The 15,858-nt window shown below is 43.1% G+C and overlaps 1 protein-coding gene across 10 annotated transcripts in view; it reads right to left on the bottom strand.

Moving 5' to 3' along the window:
• Window positions 1-15,858, bottom strand: part of TRIM2 (tripartite motif containing 2) — a 145,122-nt gene that overhangs the window by 88,158 nt on the left and 41,106 nt on the right. For 3 of the 10 annotated variants that reach the window (XM_066280739.1, XM_066280707.1, XM_066280698.1), the window contains exon 1: window positions 6,553-7,123. The exons of 6 other annotated variants lie outside the window; for them this stretch is intronic. The gene's annotated coding sequence lies outside the window, so the exon portion shown is untranslated. Of the gene's footprint in view, window positions 1-6,552; window positions 7,125-15,858 lie in introns of those variants that run through there. One more of the 10 variants, XM_066280753.1, reaches the window with a different exon arrangement.

Raw genomic sequence — 15,858 nt, forward strand, 5'->3', positions numbered from 1 at the left:
CAACCTCTCTGCATTCCAGGTCAAAGCTCTACCCACTGTGCTACCACAGGCCAGGCTGTTCCACAAATTTTGTACCCTGCCCAGTGATTTCAAGTGAATCAAGTGATCATTTTTAAGTTGCAGATGCCAAATACAACATGCATATTAACAAGTGTAATAATTATTGTAGCAGTAAATTCAGAAAGCTGGGCCCTAGAATTTGAGGGACAGAAAAACAGATCTAGGACACAGGAGGAGTTCTGAGTGTCTCTACTTGGAATCACTCCCTCCCTCTGGTCTGCTGGTGAACTCCAGTCCCCCTTGACCACCCATCCAGAGACACCAGCTGATGGGCTGAATAATGAAGACAAAAGGCTAAACTATTCATAGAGAGACCTGGCAACACTTGGGTGAATGCATTTATCTATGGGGTTTAACAAAGAGGAAATGGTTTGGGGGGGAAATCTAGAAAAAGAAATCTGTTTAGTTCTATCTAGATTACTTTTAGCATGAAGCATCTTGTATGGAATAAAACCCAAATATGCTAAGAATATTCTGTGCTGCATTACAAATGAAAAGCAGCTCCCATACAGATGGAATTCAGAATTTCACAACCCAACAAATCTGTCTTCCGCCCATTACAGAAACTGCTTTAACTATTCAAAGCAAACTCTTATTTCCCATACTTGATATTGCAAAGGCTTTTTAGAAAGTAGTATGAATTTGCTCTGTAATCGATGCTTATCAAAGATTCAGAAACAAAACAAAGAAACAAAAAGATTCAGAAACTTTGTTTAAGCAAAGCAATGTGTGTGGACTACAAGTAAAATCCTTGTAGAGGAAATCCCTACGAAATCCAATTTGTTTTCCTTTCATGAAATTGTATTAAAAATAAATAAAACATACTGTCTTCTGCAGAGTCTAGAGCTGGTGGAGATAATAGAATAAATCTCACAGGAAAAAGGAGCACTTTGCACAGCCCCCCCCCAATCCCCTTCACTCCCACCCCTTTCCTTTTTCAAGCTCCTAGATCATCTCACGTGGCTTTGGTGGATGGTTTGGCAGCTTTGAGTGGGGTTTGGCCTTCAGGCGTTAATTGCTTTGTACATCAGGTTTCTTAACTGAGACATCTGGGGAGGAAGGGGTTGAAGGATCCCCAAAGGGTAATTGCTACTTGATGGCCGAAATAGGGAAAAACAGCAAAGAGATTGCAGTCAGCCTCTGCTCAACCTTCCTCTAAGCAAATGGCTCCCTGTCACATCACTTCATTGTACAACATGACTGTGTGACTTCTGTGTGACCTGGGGCAAAAGACAGCATTTATCATTTAAGGCTCATTTGTTACAGAGTGTACGGCACAACAGATGGAAGAAGCATTGCTTCGCTAAAATGGGAATAGCTTTGTAAAAAGGAACTCTTTTGAATGGCACTAGGAATCTGGAGACCACGTTCTGTAACTATTTGTTAAAGTTGGTTTTGGTCAGTGGCTTCATTATTGGCTTGGACTTAGAAGAAAAAGACATCAAGTCTTGGTCATTTGTTTTTCTGCAGCAATCAAGAAGTAAAGCATTCAGCCCATTCAAGTGCCTTTTTATCCACCTTCCTTGTGACTTCTGATTGGCCATGCTAAATAAGGGGGCACCCACAACATAGCTTATGTTTCACAAGACGTTCACTTTTCTAATCTTCTTTGACTAGTATGGTAATTATTTTGCCTTTCATAAGAAGAATCCAATCCATGGCATTAGTGGAAGAAGCACCGGACATTGCTGAACAATAAAGAGGAGCCAGCGGCAAGGAGACAATTCATTCACCGGTACCAAGGGGATTACTACCCACTGAGACAGTGCGCTGCTGCTAAGGCAAACTGTACCATTAATCTTGAATTACCAAATAAAGGGGTCCGTGGGGAGTTGTCAGAACTGATCCCAAGCTTCCCTTCTTCTGAGCATCCTGCAAGTTCCTGCCCTTGCCCTTGCCCATCCTATGCTTCTAGTTCACTATTTTAAGTCCCAGCAGAATCAGAGCTACAGTAGACTGCCCAGCAAATAAGATAGCCAGGCCCCCTCCCATTGTGTCCAATAGTGGAGGAGGTACAGGCAAGCTAACAAATGCAAATCCCATTCAAGGTGGCTAATGCCTTTTTTATCCCAAAGCAAAGGACAAAAAGAAACTCACCCTTTGGAGGTTTTATAATGTGGCTTTAACACCATTGTTGAATGTGCGACACTAATTTAAATAAATTGGATGTAGTCAGCAAAAGAGACAGTTCTTTGCTTAGTCTGAGAGGCTATGTTCATGATTAAGGAGACCTGATCTCATCCTCTCAGTTAAGGCGAAGCTCAAGGATATCTATCATTTATCCTCCAGTCCTTTTGGTGCTAGCCTGTTTCTTTGTTGAACGACTTTATAGAAATAAGGGCAATCACCGAATAGGAGTCTTGTGGTTAGGTAGCAAGTGCCCCTTCGCCCAGGTCATGTTGAAAGAATACACCTCTCACTATCAAAGGAAGCAAAGCTCAGGTCAGGGGACTATCTTGGTTCCTTTAGGAAGTGGGTGTAACTGGACTAGGGCAGAGGGTTTTCTCACAGCCTTTGACCTGGTTACCCAGGTGAGGAAATCAGTGAACAGGTGGAAGAAGGATGCTCACTAATGCCTGAAGGTACCACCCAGACTTGAAAATTCCTTCAGGGCATATGCTATACCTTTTACGCTATTGTACTCTTCAGATCATGAAGCCGGGTTCTTGAAACATAGTATCTGTTCAATAAACCCTGTCCGCTGACAGACTCAGCTTGAAAAACATCTTTCCTTTCTTTTACCTGCTTGGACAGAACAAGTGGAACACAACTGAGTCTAGCTAATTTTTCACATTTTGGGTGTTATGTTAAATTTCTCTTTTCAGAGTCTTAAACTGATTTAAGACTTTTAAGGTAACAGTATCAGAGAGGCTTCTCAGACATCCTGCAATATACAGTGTGTCCTTAAAGTCATGGTGCACTTTTGACCGGTCACAGGAAAGCAACAAAAGACAATAGAAATGTGAAATCTGCACCAAATAAAAGGAAAGCTCTCCCAGTTTCATACCTATCCATTGCAGTTCAATGTGGACTCACGCACAGATTTTTTAGGGCTCCTTAGGTAGCTATCCTGTATAGCCTCTACAGACTCGTCACTGACTGATGGCCTACCAGAACGGGGTTTCTCCACCAAACTGCAGGTTTCTTTCAACTGCTTATCCCACCGAGTAATGTTATTCCTATGTGGTGGTGCTTCGTTATAAACACACCGATATTCATGTTGCACTTTGGTCACGGATTCGAATTTAGCGAGCCACAGAACACACTGAACTTTCCTCTGTACTGTCCACATCTCGACTGGCATGGCCATGGGCTGCTCTGCTGTATACACAGTGTTATGTCATCATCTGCACATGCGCACATGCTGCCACATCATCCTACAGAAACTGGGAGGGTTTTCCTTTTATTTGGTACAGATTTCACATTTCTATTGTCTTTTGTTGCTTTCCCTTGACCGGTCAAAAGTGCACCATGACTTTACGGACACACTTTATTTTTCTCATGAAACCCAAAGGGAAAACTGTCATTGTTCCGTTCTGCACAATTAGCAGCAATATCAGAAGCATCTCACCAGCACCTGCCAACATAGACCTTTAGAGGTCTACAAATCAAGTGAGAACTGCCTTTTGGGAATCTGTAATCCAAGATGGATTTGGTGTAAACCAAGCAGTGGAGTGGTGAGAGAGGAAGAAAGTTCTGACAATGTTTTCCCCCCAGATTCCAGGATTTCTAGAAAGCATGTTTAAGGTTACTTGTGCATTGCTGTATTACCTGATTGGGTTATTTCCCCTGAACAGGTACATTCGCATCAAGTAGCACTTGGTGGTGTTATTGCTGCTCAGAAAAGGCAAAATAAACAGATCACTCATGAGCACCAAGGTAAATATCTAGTTTATTTCCAAAGGAGTTAGTGAATAGATAGAATTCAACTCAAGGGCGGATAATAGAAAAGGTCAGAGTGTATGCTGTTAATTTTTAAGAAGTCTCCTTAACCCATTTATATTCATATCTTATGAGAAGATCCTCTCACTTGTGTTTCACTATGAATCAGAAATAACAGACTGACCAAATAATCAGGAAACTGTGCAAGTCAACATTCAAATGATGATGCAAGAAAAATAATTCAAGATGTAGGTGCCATATTTAATTTTGGATGATAGAATGGAATTTCCAATGGAAGATTTAATAAACATAGATTTTACCAGGAAAATAGAGGCAGGATTTGGAAAAATGGTCCTGAGAATACTGATAAGAGGATAGTCATCGAAATAAACCTTGACACTGAAGGGTAATATCCTAGATTCCACAATCCCAAATAAAGTCATGGTATGCACCTACATGGGATAGTATGGAAAAGTGCAGGAAGAAAAGGGAGGCTATAGGGAAAGGAATGTGTAGATATTAGGGTGAGTGAAGAGATCTGGTGTGAACCTTCCGGTTCCCAGCCCAGAACAAAACTGAATCATGTCACCAGGAAGACATTTCATTAGTGTAGGTGGCCTAACCAGACTCAATCAAATCTGTATTTACCCAAAGGGAGGAGGGAGGTGGAGTTTTTGTTTGTTTTTAATTGACCCTTAATCGCTGGTTGTACCTAAATGTTAAGAGGAAATTAACATAATGCAGTGTGTGTCATAAAGAATTTGATTAAATACTTTAGGTCTTTGGTTAAGGTTGTGGTAGTTTAAGTGTTCTGAACCCTTCCTGCTCTTTTGTTTCTTACAGCTGAAGGGCAGGTAGTGGGTCTGCCAAGGACAAAGTTGAGTGGAAATTTGAGACTATAGGTCAAGTAGAACTGGGAGGCAGTAAACCCAGCACAATGCCTCCTCCCACTCCCTGGAAAAGGAGCTCTGAAATGCAAGTTGTCGTGCAACAATACCCATAACTATATTCTTAAAAAATTGATGTAAAAGTTCATCTCCATTTTTTTTAGAAAAAAATATAGGCTAAAAACTACTGAAAAATGGCATTGGTGTACATGCTGCCAAAGATCAACCACCTGTCCCACTCTAAGGTCTAACTCCATCTTTGGATGCCTGGAATTCTAACTGCTTTAAAATGAACTATTTTATAACCATTTTAATCTAGCCTGACCAGGCGGTGGTGCAGCGGATAGAGCTGCAGCCTAGGATGCTGGGGACTCAGGTTTGAAACACTAAACCCCAAGGTCACCAGCTTGGGCATGGACTTTCTGGCTTGAGCATGGGATCATAGACATGACCCCAAGGTCACTGGCTTGAGCCCAAAGGTTGCTGGCTTGAAGTCCAAGTTCACGGGTTTGAGCCCAAGGTCTCTGGCTTGAGCAAGGGGTCTCTGACTGGGCTGGAAACCTCACACCCCATCAAGGCACATATGAGAAAGCAATCAATGGAAAAACTAAGGTGCCACAACTATGAGTTGTTGCTTCTCACCTATCTCTCTTCCTGTCTGTCTGTCTGTTCTCTAAAAAAAACAACAACAACAATAACAAAAAACATTTTAATCTAGCCCTAGCCTTTGGTTAGAGCATCATACCATAATGCAAAAGTTGTGGGTTGGACGCTGGTCAGGGCACATACAAGAACAGATTAATGTTTCTGTCTCTCCCTTCCTCTCTCTCTAAAATCAATCAACCAATAAAATAAAATCATTTTAATCTAAAGCTGTCTCTATTTCACAAATTAAGGCTGATGATTTATAGGGAGAGAGAAAGGGTGAAGAAGGAACCCATTGCCTTATGGGGTTGGACTACAGAAGAGGAGACGAATTTGGGGTTCACAGAATCCTTTGAATCTGAGGCATTTCATTCAACAAACGTTCCTCGCCAGCCTCAACCTCTTACCTGATTTGTTAGCAGCATGAAGTTTTCAACATGGGACATGTACGTTTCAGAGCACATCAACCCAAAAGAGCCCTGAAAAGCCTCAGAAATCACATCTCCCGCCTTTAATAAGCCAGAACTGTAGTATGAACTTGTACAAAGGATAAGAGTCGAGGAGAATATGAAGGAAATCGATTTCAGTAGTTTTAGGAAAACGGCCAAAATTTGAGAAGGGGTGGGGGATGGGTGGGGAGGAAAACTCCATTTTCCAAAATTATTAAAGCTATTGCTTTAAGGTTGCAGAATATCTTTTCGTTTTTCCTCCCCAGTACAACATGACGTTAAAATCCTTACTTCCGAAGTTTTCGCGGATACTCTTTAAGGAATGGCAAACGGTTCCACCAGCCCGGGAGGCCTCGCTGGCCCGGCCCGGGAGCGGTGCAACCTCAAGGTCGCACTTCCGCAGCCGCCGCGGACAGCGCGTGTGCCCGGCGGTCCCCCGCGCAGCTGCAGCTCGCGCTCCGGGCTGGCCTCCAACCCCGAGCCGGCGTCCGGAAGCGGACTGTTCGCAGGCTGCCCACACACCTCAGTCCTCCCGGCCCTTGCCCGGAGGAAGGTTCCAGGTGGGCAGGCCAGGCCCCCTGGCCGCAGCCGCGTGCTCAGCCCGCCCCGCAGCGACAGCCCTGACTTACTGCGGGGACGCGGCGGGCGACTCAGCCTCCGGCCCGTGGAGCGCCCCGCCAGGCCGGGTGTGCGGCTCACACCCCGGGCAGGGGACCCGGGCGCTGGCGCCGCTCCTGCCCGCCTCCTTCTCCTCCTCGCAGCCGTGGTCCTGCCGTCCGGCGGTGGCGGTCTCGTCTCGGAAGGTGACACTGCTTTAGCGCCAGCGTTTCTGAGCGCTAAGCTGAAGTAGAGACCACAGGCCAGCGGAGGGAAAGCTGCCTCCCGGCTGGATTCCGAGGGCCTTATCTCCGAGCGCTCGGTTCCAAGTGGCTCTCTGGAGGGTCATTCCCATTCTGCGCTCGGGCCGGAGCAGAGACATCTGTGTTCCATATACCGAGAGGCCGAGGCAGAGCCAAATCCTGGATTACATGTTGCCCAGCGAGCTCTCGCCGCATTCCCTACCCGGCCGGCAGCTAATCCCCCACGAAGCACGAAAACAACACGCGAGTCGGTGCCCAGTGCCAGAAAGCTCTGCCAGCGAGATGACTCAAGGCGCCTGTGGCCAGCCTCCTGGAAAGACCAATCCTGGCCCAGGGAAGCAGGAAAAAGGGGCTTGGCTTACTTTGCAGGTCTGCTCCCCAAGACACGCGTCCTCCTGGCTAGCCCTGTACACACAGACGCAAATTCTGTACCTTCAGGGGAAGTGACTTGAGTTTGATGCGGCCCAGAGAGCTGAAGAGGGCCAGTCATCATTATAGGATAGTTCTTTATTAAAAGTATTCACAACTCCTGAGTGTGAGAGAGGACAAATCTCAGCACTTACTTTCATTTTGACAAACAAGCAACTACAACACAACCAGCACTGAATATGGTATCTCTCAGGGTCTTAGTTTTTACTCTCAAACAGGTTGGGGTATGTAGTCTCTCCATCTCTCTCTCCCTCCCTCCCTCCCTTACTCCCTCCGTTACTTTATCCTTTCTTTCTTTTCTCCTTCCTTCCCTCCCTCCCTCCCTTCCTCCCTTCCTTCCTTCCTAAAACATACACGAGTACCTATGTGCCAGACACTAGACTGAGAATAGAAAATTGGAAAAAACCTGAAGTCTTTACTCCCAAGTGCCTTATTATTGTGGAAGGGTGGTGAGAAAGGGGTAGGGGGCAGAGTCCAACAATTTCAGTGCATTGTGTAATTGCTGTGATAGACTGCATGCCCAGTGGGTCACAGGAACACAGAAGTAGGTTTTAAATCATGCTGAAAATCAAGGAAGGCTTCCCAGAGGAGGCTATATTTGAGTTTGAAGCCTGAGCAGGCAGCAGGTAGAATGAAGGGATTAGTGGGAGATCTGAACCTCTGAATGGCTGCAGAAAGCAGGCTGGAGGAGCAAAGGTGAGAGATGAGCTTATGGTGGCAAGGAGTCAGACTACAAAGGTCCAATCTGCTATACCAGGGGTGGGGAACCTATGGCTTGTGAGCCAGATGTGGCTCTTTTGATGGCTGCATCTGGCTCACAAATCTTTAATAAAAATAATAATAACATTAAAAATATAAAACATTCTCATGTATTACAATCCACTCATTTCCTACCACTCATGTTCATGGTTGCGGGTGGCTGAAGCCAATCACAGCTGCCCTCCGAAACAACACCAAATTTTTATTGGATAATGCGTAACGTACATGGGTCATTGTATGGCTCTCATGGAATTACATTTTAAAATATGTGGCATTCATGGCTCTCTCAGCCAAAAAAGGTTCCCGACCCCTGTGCTAAACTCTGGGATTTGACCTTTGTTTGGAAGCTATGGGGACCCTGTAAAGCTATGTCGTCCCCAAACCCCGGGCTGCGGACCGGTACTGGTCCGTGGGCCATTTGGTACCGGTCTGCAGAGAAAGAATAAATAACTTACATTATTTCTGTTTTATTTATATTTAAGTCTGAATAATGTTTTATTTTTAAAAAATGATCAGATTCCCTCTGTTACATCTGTCTAAGACTCACTCTTGATGCTTGTCTCGGTCACGTGATACATTTATCCATCCTACCCTAAATGCTGGTCTGACCATGAAAATATTTTCTGACATTAAACCGGTCCATGGCCCAGAAAAGGTTGGGGACCACTGCTCTAAAGGATTTTAAGCAGATGAGTGACTTGATTAGGTTGTGTTGCAGAAAACATCACTGGGGAAGGCAAATAAGAGGAGGAAAGCCTGGGGAGGAAGCAGAGGTGGGGTTCTGATGGACAAGAAAGATGCCAAAGCTGTGGGTGAGGTGGAAACTTTAGGACTTAATGTCTGGTAACAAGTAGCAGAGTGAAGTTGTAGACTAACACCCAGCTTCTGCCATAGGCAACAACGTGGATGGAGGGTACCAATCACTGAGAGAAAAATGAAGGAGGAGAGGTGGGACCAGGGGAATGATGACTTAAGTTTAGACAAGTCGAACCTGTGCTTTAGTGAAGTATCCAAATGCAAACTCCCAGCAGGTCAAACAGCCACTTGGATCTTATCTGTAAGGCATTTGGGGCATTATGAGCTAGTTCTACAAACTGGGCAGTTGTCTGCCCTGGCTGGGTAGCTCAGTTGGTTAGAACTCATCCCAATATTCCAAGGTTGCAGGTTTGATCACCAGTTAGGGTACATACCAGAATCAACCAATGAGTGTATAAATAAGTGGAACAACAAAGCAATGTCCCTCCGTTACTTTATCCTTTCTTCCTTTCCTCCTTCCCTCCCTCCCTCCCTCCCTTCTTTCCTAAAACATACATGAGTACCTATGTGCCAGACACTAGACTGAGAATAGAAAATTGGAAAAAACCTGTGAAGTCTTTACTCCCTCTCTTTCTTCTCTCTAAAAAAATTAAATAAATAAATAAATAAATAAATAAATAAATAAATAACAAAAAGACTAGGCAGTTTCTCTATGAGGAACAAAGAAAAATTCACTTATCTTGCTAAAGCTGTCCTAACAAAGTACCACAAAGTAACTTAAACAACAGAAATGTATTTGCGCCTGACCTGTGGTGGCGCAGTGGATAAAGCGTCGACCTGGAAATGCTGAGGTTGCCGGTTCAAAACCCTGGGCTTGCCTGGTCAAGGCACATATGGGAGTTGATGCTTCCAGCTCCTCCCCCCTTCTCTCTCTGTCTCTCTCTCCCTCTCTGTCTCTCTCTCTCCCTTTCTCTCTCCTCTCTAAAATGAATAAATAAAATTAAAAAAAAAAAGAAATGTATTTGTTCATGGTTTAAGGCCAAGTTCAGTGTGTCCACAGGATCACTCTCCCTCTGACTGCTGCTGGGGAGGGATCTGTTCCAGAACATTCTCCTGGTTTCTGGAAGTTCATAGGATTGTGGCAACAGAACCCAGTCTTCACATGGCATTCTCCCTGTGTGAGTGTCTGTGTTCAGATTTCCCCTTGCTGTAAGGACACCAGTCACATGGGATGAGGGGCCCACCCTACTCCAGCACAATCTCATTTTAACTAATTACATCTGCCCTTATTCCCGTCTCCTGTTTGGAAATTACCCTATTGTCATGTAAGGTCACATTCTGAGGTACTGGGAATTAGGAGTCAGCCTACAAGTGGGGGGGGGGGCACAATTTAACCAATAACATTCAGACCCTGTTATTTGGTTATTAAAAGGATTGAATTATGGAGATGAGTAATACCAGCTTTAACAGCTCCAGATGGAAATGAAGATAAAACTGATTAAAAAGGTACACACATAGGGAAAAGAAATGTTTAAGAAAGGAGTGATTAACATTGCCAAATGTTTAAAAAGTGAAGGAAGATAAAGCTAGGAAGGAATTGCCCACTGCCTTTGGCAATGTGACAGTCATTGGACCAAATGGTCAGACTAGTAGATGAACTTCAAAGGGCCTGCTTAGCTTCAACATTTAAAAAAAATTTTCTTCTATTGATTTGAGATGGGAGGGGAAAGGAGGGATAGAGGCAGGTAGAGAGGGAGAAAGAGAGAAGGAAAGAGGGAGGGAGAGAGAGAAAGGGAGAGGAGGAGAGAGAGAAGGAGGGAGGGAGGGAGGGAGAGAGAGGGGAGAGGGAGAGAGAGGGAGAGAGAGGGAAGAGGGAGAGAGAGGGAAGAGGGAGAGAGAGGGAGAGAGAGGGGAGAGGGAGAGAGAGGGAGAGAGAGGGAGAGAGAGGGAGAGAGAGGGAGAGAGAGGGAGAGAGAGGGAGAGCAGCATCAACTGTTGTTCCATTTAGTTGTGTACTCACTGATTACTTCTCATATGTGCCCTGACTGGTGATCAAACCCACGACCTCCAGGCATCAGGACAATGCTTTATCCACTGAACCACTCAGCCAGGTCTTAACATTTTATTAAAACCATTGGTTGACCAGGCAAACACACCAAAAGAAAGTAGTACAGTGGGCGTCTGTCTGAGTCTTGCCACCCAGGCTACAACCTGCTTTCTCAGCCTCCCTTGCAGTATGAAACTGACCTAGGCTCGGGCATCAGGTGGACAGACACTAGACTTCAGTTTGTATGAAAACAAGATGAAGAAGCAGACTCCAGAGAAGTCATTTTCGGTGAGTCAGTAGAACCTGGTGGAGTGATGGAGTGATGTGACCTTCAGGGCTAGCTGGAGAAAGGTCGAGTAGCTGTCCAAAGAACTTTGTGGTGCTTCCGCCTAGGGAGTAGTACTAGGGCTCAATCTGCAACCAACTGGTGATATAATTTAGGTGTTGTTCTCAGCTGGGTAGCCTCCGTGCCTGAGACTCTGGATTTCTTAGAGATTCTCTGAGCCACTTACAATTTTAAAAAATATATTGTATATATAACATCTTTATTGAGATATAATTTGCTTACTACAAAATTCATCCATTGAAAGTGTACAGTTCAGTGGGTTTCAGTATATTCACAGCGTTATCCAACCATCACTACCATCTCATTCCAGAACATTTTCATCATCCCAAAAAGAACCTCATTCCCCCTCCCTCTCAGCCCATGGCAACCACTAATCCACTTTCTGTCTCGATGGATTTACTTATTCTGGACATTTCATACAAATACACTCACACAATATGGGCCTTTGTGTCTGCTCTTTTCACTTAGCAAAATTTCTTTAAGGTTTAGCCATACTGTAGCATGTATCAGAACCTCATTCGTTTTTTTTTCTTTCTTTCTTTCTTTTTTTTATTTTTTTATTGATAGAGAGTTAGAGAGAGAGACAGACAGGGACAGACAGACAGGAATGGAGAGAGATGAGAAGCATCAATCATCAGTTTTTCGTTGTGACACCTTAGTTGTTCATTGATTGCTCTCTCATATGTGCCTTGACTGTGGGCCTCCAGCAGACCAAGTAACCCCTTGCTCGAAGCCAGCGACCTTGGGTCCAAGCTGGTGAGCTTTGTTCAAACCAGATGAGCCCGCGCTCAAGGTGGCGACCTCAGGGTCTCAAACCTGGGTCCTCCGCATCCCAGTCCGATGCTCTATCCACTGCGCCACCGCCTGGTCAGGCCCTCATTCGTTTTTATTGCAAAATAATATTCCATTGTATGGATAGACTACATTTTGTTTACCCAGCCATCAGTTCATGAACATGTGGATTGCTTCCAGTTTTTGGCTAGTATGAGTAATGCAAATAATGAATATTTGTGAAAAAAAATTTTTCATTTCTCTTGGTTAAACACCTAGGAGTAGAATTGCTAATTCTATAACATTTCCAGGAACCACCAAACTATTTTCCAAAGCGGTTACATTATTTTATACTATGACCAGCGATATCCAAGGGTTCTAATTTCCTAGTAGGTGTGAAGTGGTATTTCATTGTGGTTTTGATTTGTATTTCCCTGATAACTAATAAGGCTGGCCATCTTTTCATGTGCTGATTGGCCACTTGTGTATCTTCTTTGAAGAAATGTCTCTTGAAATCCTTTGCTTATTTTTTAAAATTAATTTTTAAAATTGTGGTTGAATATACATAATGTTTACCATTTTACGTGTATAGTTCAGTAGTATTAAATACTTCCACATTGTTGAGCAACTATTATTCTTTGTCCATTTTTAATTGTCTGTTAAAACTAATCTTCTACTGTTGAATTTTTATATTCTAGATCCAGTCCCTTATCAGATATACTATTAAAGAATATTTTCTTGCATTCTATAGATTGTCCTATCACTTTCTTGATGATGTCATGATAGTCTTTAATAAATTCCTTTTATGCTCAAGCTAATTAGATTAGTTTCTGTCATCAGTAGCTAAGAATGCTGACAGATACACTAGTGTGTGTGTGTGTTTTATAGTAACCTGTGTCATATCACATCTTCTATTCAATATTGCCTTAGAATTTTTTTTCTGAAAGCGTCTCCTACTCTATTAGAATTCCACCCATATCTTACATTTCCTGTGCGCAAAGTATCAATGGCCACCACTAAAGTAATTATGAGCGCAGCTACCAGCCGCCATCCCACTTAGTTCCCTGCCTCTATTCAGCCCTGACCCTGCACCCTGGCCCTCCTGTGCAATGCCCTCCCTCTCTCCAGACTCCTCCCACTCCACTCCTCCCTTTCCTATTATATTGTCAGAGCCACATGGGATCTTATGAATAAGATCAGTGTCCTCTTTAATCTTTGACTCATCCTCAGTGCCCAGGACAAGGCTTTGGAGCACACTAATTGAATTGAATCATGTGCTCTATTTCTTTTTTTTCTTTTTTTAGTTTTTATTCTAAAATAATATTTACGCAGTCCTTGATTTTAAACTCCCCTGATGGCCACATTGAAAGGATTAGGGTCTGATATTGGGCTGCAGGGCAAATCTATGGTGTTCCATTTGTGACTGGAAGAAGGGGATTCTATGGGGAACTAATCTCTAGGAGGCTGTGAAATGGTGAAAAGAGGTAAAACCCTTAGGACAAAGACAGGAGCTAAAGAGCATTATTGGGGGCATTCTGATTCTATTTCCCAGCAGAATTTTCTGGTGGGTTAGGCTTTAAGACTGCCACTGCTCAGTGCTTGGGGTCTGTTCAGTTTCTGTAGGCGTTCTTATCCCACCCCCTTGCTCCTGTCCCTGTGAAGCTTAAACTTTTCAGATAAGGAACTAAATAAGAGGTACCCATTAGAAATACACAGCTGGAAAGAACCTGCGTTCATTCGGTCATAAGCCCACCCAGTGTTTACTGAACACACACTTTAGGTAAGGCACCACTCTAGACACAAAGAGCAACAAGATTACTTTCTTGTATTAAGGAGTGGGATGACGAATGAGGCAATTAACTGTAGTCTGAAACAGAATGGACTTTCAATAAAAGAAGCATAAAAAACTGTTTTGCGGATTTAAAGAATGAAGAAATTGCCCACTTTTTCAAGTAGTAGGAAAGACTTTATAGGAAAAGGTAGGCAAGAAAAGCTAGGATTTTTGCTGAGAAATATAAGACCTAAGCCTGTTCTTCAGGAGCTCCCAAACTAGTTGGGAAGAAAGTCACACATACAAGTGGCTGCAATTCAAGACCATGTGTGATAAAATGGATATGAAAGAGTCCCAGGAAAACGAGCAGTTGCTTCCTATTAGAGTAACTAGGAGAGACTTTATGGAAGGGTGGACTTGGGCCCTAAAAGATGGAAAGGATTTATTACAGCGCATATTTTAGATAAAAGCAATTAAATGCTCTAGAGAACCTGGAAAACCCAATAAAGTATAAAGAATAAAACAGAAATCACTGCCTACAGATAATGCATTGCCAGACATATATGTTTAATAAATATTTGTGATATGACTAAATGAATGTCATTACCATTTATTGTCTCTATTTTTTATCATGCATATTTTTACTATATACATAATTTTGAAAATTTTGTTTTAAAAATATATCACATAATAAGCATTTTAAATCTGTAAAATCTTTGAGAACACATTTCAAACAGCTGAAGAACATTCCATTAACTGATATATCATTTATGCAACCAATTTCCATAATGCTTACATCTATATTGCTTTTAAATCCCCAATTATTATAAATTAAACTTGAATGAAATGTTAAATATCTCTTTGTCCATACCTCTAGAGTCTTACATAGATTCCTGTAAGTGAAATTATCAAGTTAAGGTGTGCTAACATTTCCAGGGCTCTCAAGAGAGGAAAACATTGCACAATTACTTTCTAGAAAGGTTGTACCAATTTACTTTTCCCATTAACAAAGTATGAGATAGAAATACACACCCTCTTCAAATGTTATTTTAAAATATTTGCTAATCTGATAAGGAGAAAATAGTAGCTCACTGTTCTTACATTTGGTGCTTATTTGATCACTAGTGATGTGGGACATTTTATATAAATATATATATATGTATATATATATATATATATATACACACACACACACACATACACACACACACATATATATTTGGTATTTTTCTGAAGCTGGAAATGGGGAGGCAGTCAGACTCCCGCATGCTCCCGACTGGGATCCACCCAGCATGCCCACCAGGGGGCGATGCTGTGCCCATGGGGGGGGGTCGCTCTGTTGCGACCAGAGCCACTCTAGTGCCTGAGGCAGAGGCCACAGAGCCATTCCCAGTGCCTGGGCCATCTTTGCTCCAATGGAGCCTTGGCTGCAGGAGGGAAAGAGAGAGACAGAAAGGAAGGAGAGGGGGAGGGGTGGAGAAGCAGATGGGTGCTTCTCCTGTGTGCCCTGGCCAGGAATTGAACCCGGGACTTCCTCATGCCAGACCAACGCTCTACTACTGAGCCAACCGGCCAGGACCGATGTGGGACATTTTAAATCTGATCATTTCCATGAATATTTCCTTTAAGTTACTAGTTCACATTCATTCTTTGTCCATTTATCTTCAGGGAAGTTGGAGAGAATCTGCAATTCTTTCAGTCAATTTTAGTGTTCCCCTGGCTATCACTGTGTGAACATCCTGCCATGATAAGTGTGATAATATTTTTGTATTGTATTTTATTTTTTGATCTTATGTTTTTTAAGTTACGTTATCATTTATTCCTTTTCCTCTCTCTGTGAGGTTTCCTCCCCCCCTCCCCCCTTCTCTCCTTCTCTTTTTTTCTCTTGGCCACAGAATAGCCTCGAAACACAGCCAACTACTTCATCTGGTGCTGAAAGAAACTGCGGTCTGTTGCAACACTGGAGAGAGAAACTGTGGCATTAAAATTATTGAAAGACAGTATTTCCAGGTTGTTGAGGGCCATTTAGTCTATCTCTTTAAGTGGTGATTTTAGAATCTAATCTCCTCCTATGGCAGGGGTCGGGAACCTATGGCTCGCAAGCCAGATGTGGCTCTTTTGATGGCTGCATCTGGCTCACAGACAAATCTTTAATGAAAAAAATAATAACATTAAAAATATAAAACATTCCCATGT

Source organism: Saccopteryx bilineata, chromosome 1 (assembly GCF_036850765.1).
Source record: "Saccopteryx bilineata isolate mSacBil1 chromosome 1, mSacBil1_pri_phased_curated, whole genome shotgun sequence".
NCBI classification, from domain to species: domain Eukaryota; kingdom Metazoa; phylum Chordata; class Mammalia; order Chiroptera; family Emballonuridae; genus Saccopteryx; species Saccopteryx bilineata.